Raw genomic sequence first — 14,780 nt, 5'->3', positions numbered from 1 at the left:
GCTAAACTTTGCTAATTGTTAGAGAAATGCAAATCAAAACCATATTGAGGTATCATCTAACACCAGTCAGAATGGCCATCATCAAATAATGTACAAACTATAAATGCTGGAGAGGATGTGGAGAAAGAGAACACTTGTGTACTATTGCTGGGAATTTAAGTTGGTTCAGCCACTATGGAAATAATTGTGGAGGTTCCTGAAAAATAGGACCACTATATTATCCAGCAATTCCACTTCTGGGTATGTATGCAAGGAAATGAAGACAGGATATTGAAGAGATATATGCACTCCCTTGCTTACGGCAGCATTATTCACAATAGCCAAGATATGAAAACAGGCCAAGTGTCAGTCCATGGCTTAACAGATGAAGGAAATGTGATACATTCACATGTGCGCGCGCGCGCACACACACACACACACACACACACACACACACAATGGAATACTATTCAGTCATGAGAAAGAAGGAAATCCTGCCATTTGTGTGTGACAAAAGAGATGAAACTTGAGTGCATTATGCTAAGTGAGGTAAGTCAGACAGAGAAAGACAAATCCTGTATGATGTTACATATGTAGAATCTGAAAAAGCCAAAGTTGTAAAAACAGAAGGATGGTGGTTACCAGGGGTTGGAAAGTGTAGGAATTAGAGAGCTGTTATTTAAGAGAAGAAAAGTGCAACTACTAGATAAATAAGTCCTAGACATCTCATGCTCAGCACAGTGATTATAAACAACATACTGTATTATAAACTTCAAAGCTGTCAAGAGACTATATCTTAATTGTTCCCACCACAATAAAGAAATGATAATGTGATATGATAGAGGTGTCAGCTAACTCTCCGTTGTCAATATTGCAATATATAAATGTATCAAATCAGCACATTGTATACCTTAGACTTATGCAATGTTATGTGTTGATTATATCTCAATAAATAAAGAAATGAATAAATAATTATAGAAAATGCACTTCTTACCCAGTTTAGACTTGTCACTCACTTCTTTCTCTTTATCTGACACCAGTTAATATCTTTGTATTATTTATAACTTTTATATTATGAACTGTGTATGTATTATGAAGATCTCTTTATCTACTGATGACATCTTCACGTGTGTATGTAGAACCAAATGCTCTTGTATTCAGTGTTTCATCAATGTTACGTTTCCCCCCCCCCGCCCGCACTGTCTTTGGGACATATCTTCAGGCAGCAGATGAGATGAGATTTCACATCTCAACTTCACACATTCTTCAAGTTTCCCCTCTTCTTGGAATTCCTGACCTACTGAATGTCATTATCATACTCCCAGGTCAATGAGTGTCATACTCATCCTTCTTCCTCCTAACATGAATGTAGTCCACCATGTCCTTTCAATTTATCCATTTCAATTTCTCAACAGTCTTACTTTTCTTTTAAGCTCTATATCAGAGTATAATTGTTTTACACTGTTGTGCCAGTTTCTGCTGTACCACAAAGTGAATCAGCTGTATCCACACACACATCCCCATATCCTCTCCCTCCCGCAACTCCTTCCCACCCTCCCTGTCCCAACCCTCTAAGTCATCACTAATCATTGAGTTGATCTCCCTGTGTTATGCAGTAGCTTCCCACTAGCTATCTATTTTACATTTGGTAGTGTATATATGTCAATGCTACTCTGTCATTTCATCCCAGCTTCCCCTTTGCCCCCCACCCCCAACACCATTTCCTCAAATTCATTCTCCACACCTGCAACTTTATTCTTGCCCTGCCACCGGGTTCATCAGTACCATTTTTTTAGATTCCATATATGTGCATTAGCATACGGTATTTGTTTTTCTCTTTCTGGCTTACTTCACTCTGTATGACAGACTCTAGGTCCATCCATCTCACTACAAATAACTCAATTTCATTCCTTCTTATGGCTGAGTAATATTCCATTGTATATATGTGCCACATCTTCTTTATCCATTACCAGCTTAGATTGTGCCTTCATCTTATCTTTATTGGATTACTCTAATTGTCATCTCATCTTACAGTCTTTTTTATTTTGTGCTTTCCATCTTCCCCAATGTCACTAAGATTTGAATCTAGATTGACTGGTAGAGTCAGCAATTCAGAACAATTTTTCCAACTGAAGACATCTCAAATATCTAGATAAATTTGTGAGACAAAGTCTTGGAAACCTCAAGGAATTTACTAGATAATGAAGTAACATGGAATGGAAGAGGTAAATAAATTGGAATCAACTGAAACATTTTCATTACAAATTAAAGACAACATTTATGACCTTGCCACACACCAAGGAAAATAAAGAAAAGAAATTCACAATCAGACATATCATAGTGAAACTGCAGAAAAGAAAACAAAACAGCCAAAACAAGGTATTTAGAGAGAAACAGATGTTATCTTCAAACAACTAATAATGAGAGAGAGGGCTGATATCTTAACAGCATTGATGGAAGCCAGAAGCCAGTGGAATGGAGTGTTAAATCTATTGAAAGACAATGGCTGGCAAACTAGGATTCTATACAGAGCTACATATCCTTAAAGAATTATGGTGGAAGAGAAATAAAATTGAAAACAACACATTGACAGAATTTGCTACTTGGAAATGCACATTGAAGGAACTACTAGGGCATGTTTTCTCAGGAGACGGAAAATGTCACAAATGAACGGTCAGAGATGCAGAAAGATATGATAAGCAACAAAGGAATAAATATATGGAAAAGCCTAAGTAAATGTGTAAAACAATGAGGTTTAAAATATGTGATAACAATTGCATTCAGGCTGGAGTGTGTGGCCAAATGGATTTAAAGGACCATTAGTTCCTTGTGTATTTGAGAGGAGGATCAACGATTCTATTGAGTTTGCTACCCTTTGTTGAGCAAAATATGTTACAATTTCTAGTATAATGTGAAATAGAAGAGTAAAGTATGTATAACTGTCAAAGTAACAGGAAAAATGAAATAATAAAAAGTCGATTATATAACATAAAAATTTGTGGGCTACTGTGAAAGCAATGCTTGGAGGAAAATGTACATTGAATGCATATATAAGAAAAGAACAGGGACTTCCTTGGTGGTCCAGTGGTTAAGAATCCATCCTGCAATGCAGGCAACGTGGGTTTGATACCTGGTCGGGGAACTAAGATCCCACATGCAGTGGGGCAACTGCGACAAAACTACTGAGGCCGTGTGCTCTGGAGCCCACATGCCAGAACTAGAGAGAAGCCTGCACACTGCAACGAAAGATCCTGCATGCCGCAATGAAGATCCCATGTGCCGCAATGAAGATCCCATGTGTCGCAATGAAGATCCCATATGCCTCAACTAATACCAGATGCAGCAAAATAAATTAATTAATTAAATAAAAAAAAAAGAAAAGAATAATTATCTAAAATCAATAATCTAACTTTTCACCTTAGGAAATGAAGAGCAATTAAATCAAATAAGCAAGATAAAAGAAATAATGAAAACTAAAGAAGAAACCACTAAAGTGGAAAATAGGAAATCAATAGAGAAAATCAATAAAACCATAATTTAATACTTTGTAAATACCAACAAAACTGATAGTTCAAATTACCATATGACCCAGCGATCCCACTACTGGGCATATACCCAGAGAAAACCATAATTCAAAAAAGATACATGCACCCCAATGTTCATTGCACCACCATTTACAATAGCCAGGACATGGAAGCAACCTAAATGTCCATCAACAGACGAATGGATAAAGATATGGTACATATATATAATGGACTATTACTCAGCCATAAAAAGGAATGAAATTGGGTCATTGTAGAGACATGGATGGACCTAGAGACTGTCATACAGAGTGAAGTTAGAAAGTGAAAAACAAATATCGTATATTAACACATATGTGTGGAATCTACAAAATGGTATAGATCAACCAATTTGCAAGGCAGAGATTGAGACACAGATGTAGAGAACAAACATATGGAAATCAAGAGGGGAAAGCCGGAGTGGGGTTGTGGGGGAATGAACTGGGAGATTGAGATTGCCATATATACATTAATACATATGAAATAGATGACTAATAAGAAAAAATATCAAATTGTATAATTTAAATACATTCAGTTTATTTTATGTCAATTATATCTCAAGTATTTTTAAAAGAAAAAATAAAAATAAAAAATAAAAATAATACATTCTGCACATGAAAAATTTGATAAGGGTTAACATACAAAAATTATAGTTTTTTTATATACCAGCAATAAACAATTGGGATTTGAGATTAAAAACACAACAACATTTAATTTAGCACCCTCAAAAAAGAAATACTTAGGTATAAACCTAAGAAAATATGTGCAAAATCTCTATAAGGAAAACTACAAAACTCTGATGAAAGAAATTGAAGAATATCTGCATAAATGGAGAGAGATTTCGTGTTTAAAGACAGCAGTCCTTCCCAACTTGATCTATAGAGACAATGCAATCTCAGCCAAACCCAAGCATGTTATTGCGTGGATATCAACAGCTTGATTCTGAAGTTTATAAGGAAGGCAAAAGACCCAGAATTGCCAACACAACATTGGGGGAAGGACAAAGTCAGAGTACTGACACTGCCAGATTTCCAGATTCACTGTGAAGCTATGAAGTAATGAAAACAGTATGCTATTGGCAAAAGAAGTGGCAAATAGAATTGATGAACAGGCTAGAAGATCCAGAAATAGACCCACACAAATATAATCAGTTGATCTTGAGAAAGGTGTCAAGGTATACACTCCTCACAAAATTAACTCAAAATGGATCATCGACCTAAATATAAAATGCGAAACTATGAAACTCCTAGAAGATAACATAGGAGAAAATGCAGGTGACCTTGGGATTGACAATACACAAAATCAAAAGCAGGATCTGTGAAAGAATAAGTTGATAAGTGGATTCTATTCTTTTTAAAAACTTCTGTTTTATGAAAGATACTGTTAAAAAAAAAAAAAGAAAAGGAAAGATAAACCAAAGCCTGGGAGCAAGTCTTTGCAAAATACATATCTAACAAAAGGCTGGTATCCCAAATGTACAATGAATCCTTAAAACGCAACAATAAGAAAACAAGCAACCCAATTAAAAGTGGTGCAACATTTCTGAACAGATATATTACCAAAAACATATACAAATGGCAAATAAACATATGAAAAAATGCTCACCATCTTTGTCATTAGGGAATTGCAAATTAAAACAACAAGATACCACCACACACCAACTAGATGACTAAAATGCAAAGCCACTGACGCCACCAAATGCTGATGAGGATGTGGAGAAATAAGAGCTCTCATATGTTGCTGATGGAATGCAAAATGTTACAGTCATTTTGGAAGACCAGTTGGCAGTTTCTTACCAAACCACAACAAACCAAACCAAACCCTATACGGTTATCATATGATCCGGCAACCAGGCTACTTGGTATTTACTCAAATGAGTTGAGAACTTATATCCACACAAAACTTCCCAATGATGTCTATAGAAGCTTTATTCATGTTTGCATCTTGGATGCAAACAAGAGGTCCTTCCATAGGTGAATGGATTAACACACTGTGGTACATCCATACAATGGATTATTATTATTATTTAGCAAGAAATGTATTGAGCTATAAAGCTATAAAAAAACATAGAAGACCCTTAAATCACATTGCTATGGGAAAGAAACCAGTCTAATAATGCTGCATACTTTTATGATTCCAACTATATGAAATAGTGGAAGCCAAAACTATGGAGACTGTAAAAATTCAGTGGCTGCCACGGATTGTGGAGAGAAAAAAAAATGGTGCCAATAGACTTGTTTGATGCAGGGTTGCCACAAAACTTCAATTTGTAAAAAGACTTGGTATCTGCGAAGTGCAGTAAAATGAGATATGCCTATATACCTGTTAGAATGGCCAAAATCCAGATCACTGGCAACACCAATTGCTGGCAAGAATGTGGCATGAAAGGAACTGTTATACATTGTTTCTGGGAATGCAAATGGAATAGCTACTTTGAAAGATATTTTGGTTCGTTCTTAAAAAATTAAATATTCTTTTCCATATGATTAGCAGCCATGTTCCTTGGTTTTTATACCTAAATTATACTGAAACTAGCACACAGATGTCTATAGAAGCTTTATTTATAATTTCAAAAACTTAGAGACAACCATGATATCCTTCAGTAGGTGAATGGATAAACTGTGATACATCAAGACAATGCAATATTATTCAGTTCTAAAAAAAATGAAAAGAATGAAATGAAACTAAATGAAAAGAAATGAGACGACATGGAGGAAATTTAAATGTATATTACTAAGTGTAAAAAGCAAGATCAAAAGGCTACATACTGTATGATTCCAATTGTAAGACATGCTGGAAAAAACAAAATTATGGTGACAGCAGGATGATGAGTGGTTACAAGGATAGAATGAGTAGGAGGAGCCCAGAGGATTTTACGGCAGTGAATCTATTCTGTATATTTAAAGGTTCGTTACACTTCATTAGACATTTTTCAAAACCCATAGAATGTGCAAGACCAAGAGTGAGTCCCAGTGTAAACTGTGTACTCCGGGTCATATTGATTTTTCGATGTGGATTCTTCACTGTAACAAATGTGCCACTTTGTCGGGGGGTGATGATAATGCAGATGAGATAACACGTATGTGGGGGCAAGAGGTATATGGGAAACCTCTCTATCTTATGTTCATTTTTGTGTAAACCTAAAACTGCTCTAAAAATAACTTTAATAAAAATAAAGCAAAGTTTACAGAATTACTTGGTAAAATTGATAATCCACAACTACATTAGGAAAGGCTTAGTATTTAGTATGTTTTTTGGTACCCGATAAAACAAACCAAGAGAAAATCAGTAAATACAAAGAACACTACAACCCAACCTAATGTCCACATGTAGAACACTGCTCACAACATGTTTTCATTGTGTCTCTAATGACCTGTAGAAAACCTTTAGGCTGGACACAAACGAACTGCTCACCTGGGCAGGAGACAGGCATGTGTTTGGGGATTGTTGGTGGATAGCTGGGAGAGGAGAAGAAAGTTGAATACCTGGAGGGAAGGCATGAAGATATGCATTTGGAGAGCCAATCTAGGGATCAGCCTAAGACAGAGATGAAGTCTTCACCAGCCAGAGCTCCCCATGAAGGTGGATCAAAACAGGATGTCCCAGATTGCACTCATCACCTGATTTCCTAACCTCTTCCTCCTTTTGTTTTCCCATCAAACTTATCCTAGTCTACCTTTTCCAGTGTCTCAGGTTTCAAATAGTCATCTTTGACTTCTGTCTCTCTCTAGCTCACTACAATCAGACATCATATTCTAAAGTTTTTCCACCCAGTTCAAACCCATGTGTATATCATAGACTATGTGCGAAAATGGGGTTATAGGCATGAATAAGACATGGTCAGAGAAGGTTCTGCATCAGTCTAGGTGGAAGGAAAATCATCAGAGTAGTCTAGGAAGAGGGAGAAACAGAGCTTCTCTAATCCCCATTAGGTGACTTTACTTCTTGATTCTCTAGAGAACGCATAAGATCCATCCACGTTTTTTTGAGCCTTGCTCTCTCACTTATCCTTTCTTTCATACCTTGCATCTCTCTTGTTCCCCTGGTTATTTCACACCAGCCCCCAGACATGCTCAGGAATTCCCATGCTAAATAAAGGAAGGCTGGAGTTTTTCTCCTCCCTAAGCTCTCAATCTCTTTATTCCCTTCACTATAATAGTTCCAAACTCTATAAACATTATGTCGGTAAATATGACTATATGATGGCCAAATAAACTAATGAACATTCACTGTCCTATTTCTTCATAAGTTTACATTGTGCCATATGACTGCTATTTCCATCTTCTCTAAAAGGGCTTTCCACAGTCCTGTCCTTGAAGCTCTAGTTACTAAGTTAAACAACACATTTTTGGTACTCTGTCTTCATGTTACTGATTGTTAAGACCAACGATTGTTAAGACCTTCTTTCTTGTGTTTATCTAAGCTAGTCTGATATGGTAAAGATCAGAGACCAGAGTTAGCAAAAATAAACCAAGGATGCCCCAACTTTTCTTTCACGGTGTTTACCAATACTGGCCTTTTGCCAAGTAGTGTTCTAGGCGCTATGGATTGCTTGTTGAAGAAGACAGAGAGGTCCTTGCTCACACAGGTGGGGAGACAGACAATTCACACATAAAGAAATACACAAAATAATTTGTGATTCATGCTACGAAGGAAGTAGGGATGTGATGGAGAGCTACTTGAGAGGGAATGTGGCCACTTTAGATTAAGCCTCTTTGAGAGGATGACATTGGTGTCATGAAATGTATTTCTGGTGCTAATCATGGGAATCTTTTGAGGCATTCCCCATTTGTTTCTAACTTTTCTAGCTTCTCTTAGAGCTTGGTTTTGGGTACCCACTTTCTATCTGTGATCCGCTTCTTTCACTTTGTACTTGGTGTTGGTGTTTGGTGATGTTGGATTAACTTCTGTGGGTAGGAATATGTCTCATTCTCGTTAGAGACTCATTTCCAATTCTGGCTCCTGCCCAAATTCCCCTTTAGACTGCATATATCCCCCAGTTGTAATAGGTGGGGAGTGATATGGGCACATTTGTTTTTTGGACCCCCTATTTCATAGTTTTTCATCTATAACTTCTCATTTCTTGTCGGGCATCTACTGTATATTGGACTCAGATTATCCTGTATATCCACCTGTATCAATTTGCTCATGAGTCTATCACCTATTCCATGTACACACTGCCACTGGGTCTTCATCTTTGCACTGGTGTATTCAATAATTTTTTCTCTCTCTTGTAATTCCTTTTCCACACTGCATCCAGAATCATCATTTTGACATCCAAATTTAAATCTGTATTGCTTTGTTTAGAAAACTGAAAATTCTACATTGCCTTGTGATAAAATTAAAATGACTTACCCTATCATTCAAGGCCCTTATAATTTTTTTAAAAAGCTCTTTATTGGAATATAGTTGCCTTACACTCTTATGCCAGTTTTTGAGGTACACCAAAGTGAATCAGCTGTATTGATACATATATCCCCATATCCCCTCCCTCCCGTGACTCCCTCCCACCCTCCCTATCCTGGTCTTAGAGTTTATCTCCCTATGTTATGCAGCAACTTCCCACTAGCTATCTATTTTACATTTGATAGTGTATATATGTCAGTGCTATTCTCTCACTTCATCCCAGCTTCCCCTTAGCCCCCTCCCCCCCAACCCTGCGTCCTCAAGTCCGTTCTCTACATCTGCATCTTTATTCTTGCCTGGTCACTGGGTTCATCAGTACCAGTTTTTTAGATTCCATATATATGAGTTAGCATATGGTATTTGTTTTTCTCTTTCTGGCTTACTTCGCTCTGTATGACAGTCTCTAGGCCCTTATAATTTAACAAGAATCATACTCCAGAATACCTTTCACAACCACTCCTTTTCCTTTTCCTAATACTTACCTCACTCTCTCCCTTAGAAACCACACTCTGCCATCTTCTTTCATTCTCATGGCATTCTTGACTCTATTCCCCCCCACCTTTTCTGCTGGGGGCTCTATAGTCCTTCTGCCCTAGTTTAAGTTTCTCCTTATTTGTGAAGCCTTTCATTAATCTTCAGGTTGAGTAAATAGCTCTCTTTTCTGTGCTATCAATAGTACCTTGTACTTATAGACCTTATATAGATTTTCCAACTGCTTCTTAATTATCTGTATACTTGTAGCTATTATGGATCAGTGACCATGTCAAATTCATATATTGTTCTTAACAAGTCTTATACTCTATCCTGTGTCTCTGTTTTTAGTCTCTTCTCCTTTTGACTTTTTCATCACTGTTTCTTTTTCAGTCTCTGTGTCAGCTCTTATACCCTTTTCTCTTCCATTTCCTTTCTTTCTCACCAACTTCTATCTTTAAGCCAAGCTCCTGTTTTGAAGTTGCTCCAGAGATATGTGAGTATAGAGTGGGTTCTTTCCCTGAGTCTCTTGGAGGTATGACTCACAGCTTTTAGTTTAGGCTTTGGCTGTGTGGCAGAGGGCCTAATTTAAAAATAAGATAAGGAGGTTAAAAAAAAAACTGGTTTTACTGTGTTTTAACACTTGTTATTGTCTTGCTAAGTAAGGCTCAAGGATCTTGAATTATGTGTTTAATGATGACTCCTAAGTTAAAAATTATCATAAGGAGAGGACTACTGATGATTATAAGGTGGGTTGTCCTGTGTGTGTGTGTGTGTGTGTGTGTGTCTGTGTGTGTGTGTGTGTGTGCGCGCGCGCGCGCACGCCCCTGGGTGGGGCATCACAGATATAAGCCCTGTTCATTACCCAGCTGTCAGGGTCAGCCCTCCTTCCCTCTGCCCACTGCTGTGAAAGGCTTTCAGTTTTATTTCTCTGTCTCTCTCTCATTTCCCAGAAACAATGGTTTTTCTTTTCTTTTTAAGTCAGCAGTGCCTTGCCATGGACAGAAAATGTTTCCACATGAGGAAATGTTGCTGTGTATTATGGGTCCTGTCGACTTCATTCTTGCATAAGAATTTTAATTTTATCTCTCTAAGTTTCTTTAAGTTCCTTGAAATAAACATTTCTGCCTGGTCAGTTCTGTTTTTAAATACTATGACCCTAATTATAATGATAATTATGCATGTGAAAAATTATTATAGACTCTATGAAATTTTGGTTCATGCATTTTCCTCTACAAAGGCTTGGTTTAGAATATTACTTGACACTTCATCCTTTTATTATTAATACTTTGCCTGCCAATTGGAGCCTAAAATCTTCAGGAGCTCTGACAACTGAGAGAGTGGGTAAGGGTCCTTCTTTTGTGAGAGGCTCTACTGAGATCAGAAATTGCTTAGGTGTAGGGGAGAAGACTAGTTGACAAAAAGGGGTAGAAGAGAATCGAAGGGCATTTTTATGGAGGAATAAAATCTCAATCATAGGCCTTCAGTTCTTGACTGGGTTGGGGCATCTTTCCTATAGATACCCTCACACTGCTTTCTCAGAGATCTTTGTAAATCTCTGTTACGCCTTCAGGGACTATATTTCACCAATTGTTAAAAGTTCAGGAATTTCGTAAGGCAGTTATTAAGCACAGTCATTATGAAAAATAAATTATATGGGAGCACATCTGCAAATAGCAAGGGGTAAGTTGACCCAAGGTCCCATCCTTCTACTGAAATAATAAAGAAGCAGAGAAAAAACATCAGAATCAATTTTGTTGGAAATCTGGAAAATAATCAAAGGTTTATAGTAAACAAAAGTGTGCTGATCAAGAAAAGGGCAACTTAAAAATGGTATGGGAGTGTTGGGGCATTTTTACTTGCCTTTGGGACACCTTCCTCCCCTGCTTGATAGAGTCTCAGTGATATCAGCCCACATTCCCATTGTGAGACCCTGGTGCCTGCTTTGAAAGGGAGAAGAGCAGACCTTGATCTCAAAGAATTGTGTTTGTCTGTTTGGAGCCCTCTGGGGGCTATCTGAAGGACTGAAGAAAGGCAGTGTTAGCACAGAGCTTCTTCAGGGCAGACAAGCAGCCAAGTGGAGGGCATTCCTTGCAAACAAGAAAGGTAAATGGAAAACCCCTACTGTCTGGGGGAAGATGTTACGGTTGAGACAAATAACAGACATGCTGAAACTTGGTAGGAAAGACTGGGAAGAGAGATTTTGTGTGCAAGTGCAACAGTAAAAAGTTCCCTGTGTGTAGGATGTATACCTCTAACTGATCCTTGGGTTCAGGAGAAGCAGAAAGTGAAGGCTAAGGCAGAGTTGTAAAGGGCCTGGTTAAGCACTGAAGGGATGCTAGACACTGAGCCAGTAGGCAGAGAGAGGTGTTTTTTGTTATTTGTTTGTTTGTTTGTTTCGTTTTGTCTCCAGGCAAAAAATCTCAGTCAACACATAAACTTACAATAGCTGAAGAACACATTTCAGAGAGCACACACCACAAATATCTTTGCAGAATAAAGTAGAAAAGTACTAAACATATAACCAAAACCCACAGGAACCAACCAAAACAAACTCTGAACACAAGAAAAATTACGATTTCAAGACTTACCTTACAGTAAAATTCAAAATGTTCAGTTTTCCACAAAAAAATTTTTAAAAAAACATGCGAAGAGACAAGAAAATATGATCCATTCACAGAAAAATGGATAGAAACTATCATGAGGAATCAAGTCATAGCACTTACTCAGCAAGGCCTTTAATTCAGCTGGCTTAAAGGTGCTCAAAATGCTAAAGGAAATCATGGACAAAGATTGAAGAACACCAGGGGAATGATGTCCCCCAAATAGTGTATATCTCTAAAGAGACACAAATTATAAAAAGGGACCAAACAAATTCTGGGGCTAAAACTTATAATAACGGAAATGAAGAATCCATTAAGAATTTCAATATCAGATTAGAGCAGACAGAATTAAAAATCAGAGAACTTGAAAATAGGTCATTGAAACTTTAGTCTGAGGGACCTAAAGACAAAGGAATGAAGAAAAATGAAGAGAGCCCATGAGACTTGTGGGACACCATCAATCATACAACATACAGACAATGGAAGTTGCATAAGGAGACAAGAGAGAGAAAGGGATGCAAAAGAATTTTGAAGAAACTATGGCGAAAAAGTCATACTTTGATTGAATACACGATCTATACATTCAAGAAGCTCAGTGAACTTTAGGAAGGAAAAACACAAGAGATCCACACTGAGACACATTCTAATAAAACTTTTAAAAGCCAGAGACAAAGAGAATATCTTAAAAACAGCGAAAGAGGAGTGACTGTCATATACAAGGGAGACTCAGTAAGCAAAAGACTGAATTTCTTAGCAGAAACCATGGAGGCCAGGAGGCAGTGGGATGACATATTTAAAGCACCTAAAGAAAGAGAACACCCATAATCCTATATCTGGCAAAACCATTATTGAAAAAGAAAGGAGGAATTAAGACATTCCCAGATAAGCAAATGCTGAGGGAGTTCATCACTAGTAAATATGTCCTAGAATAAATGCTAAAGGGAGTCCCTCAGGTGGAAATGAAAGGACACTACTTGGCAGTAACTTGAAGCCACATGAAGAAATAACACAGGTAAGGAAATAAATAAGCCAGTATTACTGTATTTTTTCATTTGTGACTCCTTTTTCTTTCCCAATTTGATCGAAAAGACACATGCATAAAATAATAATGATAAATTTATGTTCAGTGGGCACACAGAGTAGAAAGATGTAACTTGTGACACAACAACATAAAGGGGGGGAGGGATGGAGCAGAGTAGGATCAGAATTTTTATATACCTATGGAAGCTAATGTGATATTAATTCAACATAGGTTGTTACAGATTTGAGAGGCTAAGGTAAGCTCCAGAACAACCAATGCTAAAATAACTTTTTAAAAATATACAGAAAAGGAAATTAGGAATCAAAATCATACACACCAAAGGAAAATCAAACAGAAAAGAAAGCAGTTAATGGAGACATTGAGGAACAAAAAAGATATGAAACATATCAAAGACAAAGGAGAATGGCAGAAATAAGTGTTTCTTTATTAGTAATTATAGTAAATGGGTTAAACTATTCTATTAAAAGGTAAATATTCTCATATTGGATTGAAAGAGAAAATACTGTTATATACTGTCTAGAAGAGACTCATTTTATATCCAAGACAAATAGGTCAAAAGTCAAAGGATGGAAAAGGGCATTCCAGGCAAATAGTTACTAAAAGAGAACTGAGGTATGTATGCTAAGATCAGACAAAATAGACTTTAAGTCAAAAATTGTTACAAGAGACAAGGAAGAACACTAAATATTGATAAAAGTGTCAAGCCATTAAGACCATATAAAACTTATAAACCTATGAACTTAACGCAGAACTCCAAAACATAGGAAACAAAAATTGAGGACAGAAATAGACAGTTGTAAAATAATAGTTGGAGATTTCAATGCTGTACTTTCATTAATGGATACAACAACTATATAGAAGGTCAGTAAGAAAACAGGGGAGCTGAACAATACTCTAAACCAGCCAGATCTGACAGACATAAACAGACACTCCATCCAACAACAACCAGCAGTGTTTCTGCTGAACAAATTTTCTCAAGAACTTTGTGGATTCTCTGTAGATTTCAATGGGGTTCACTCCAGACAAAAGCCACACCTATAGATCTTTTCCAGACAACCCTTTTAAGCCTTGGCTTCCCGCTGAGATGGTTGGGAACAGTGCCCTTAAGCTTCCCAGAAGACTTCTAGTTTGGTTGATATCTGTGAGACAAACCCTTATCCTCTTGAAAGGGCCATTTTATTGCCTGACTCCTTTATCTTTTAATCTTTCTGAGGTTTTAGGAAAAGGTTGTATAATCAAACTCAAGAGTGATTCAAGACAATCTCTTAATTCTTATGGGTTTTGCCTTTTGCAGAGGCTGAGAAATTCCAAAATTATAGGGGCTTGGTTCCACTTTGTTTAACAGTTCTTTCCCCAATTTCTATTCCTTCTCTCCCATTTTATCATAAGCAGCAAGAAGAAATCAGGAGGCACTGTTAACACCTTACTTGGAAGTCTCCCTAAGTATAAAACCAGCTTTTAAGTATTTCCTTGTACATAACTCCAGGACATAATTTTGCTAAGCTATGTACCACTACATAAAAAGAATCCTCTTCTGTCTCTAATAACATGTTCCTCAATTTCTTCTGAGCCCTCACTGTAGGATACCTGAAGTCTAGATTTCTACTAACAGTCTGTTGAAAGCATGTAGGCTTTCTCTTTCATGGTCTCTAGAGTTTTTCTCGCTCTGCTCACTTGCCTGATTCTAAAGCTATTCCCAAGTTTTTAGGTACCACTTCT

General features: G+C 37.1%; 1 pseudogene across 1 annotated transcript in view; it reads right to left on the bottom strand.

The window, feature by feature from the left end:
- Nucleotides 1–14,780, bottom strand: part of LOC130829493 (interferon-induced very large GTPase 1-like) — a 38,771-nt pseudogene that overhangs the window by 8,260 nt on the left and 15,731 nt on the right. The gene's annotated exons all lie outside the window — the stretch shown is intronic.

Source organism: Hippopotamus amphibius, chromosome 9 (genome assembly GCF_030028045.1).
Source record: "Hippopotamus amphibius kiboko isolate mHipAmp2 chromosome 9, mHipAmp2.hap2, whole genome shotgun sequence".
NCBI classification, from domain to species: domain Eukaryota; kingdom Metazoa; phylum Chordata; class Mammalia; order Artiodactyla; family Hippopotamidae; genus Hippopotamus; species Hippopotamus amphibius.
The sequence above is the reverse complement of the archived record's forward strand: the minus strand, read 5'-3'. Positions and strand labels throughout refer to the sequence as shown.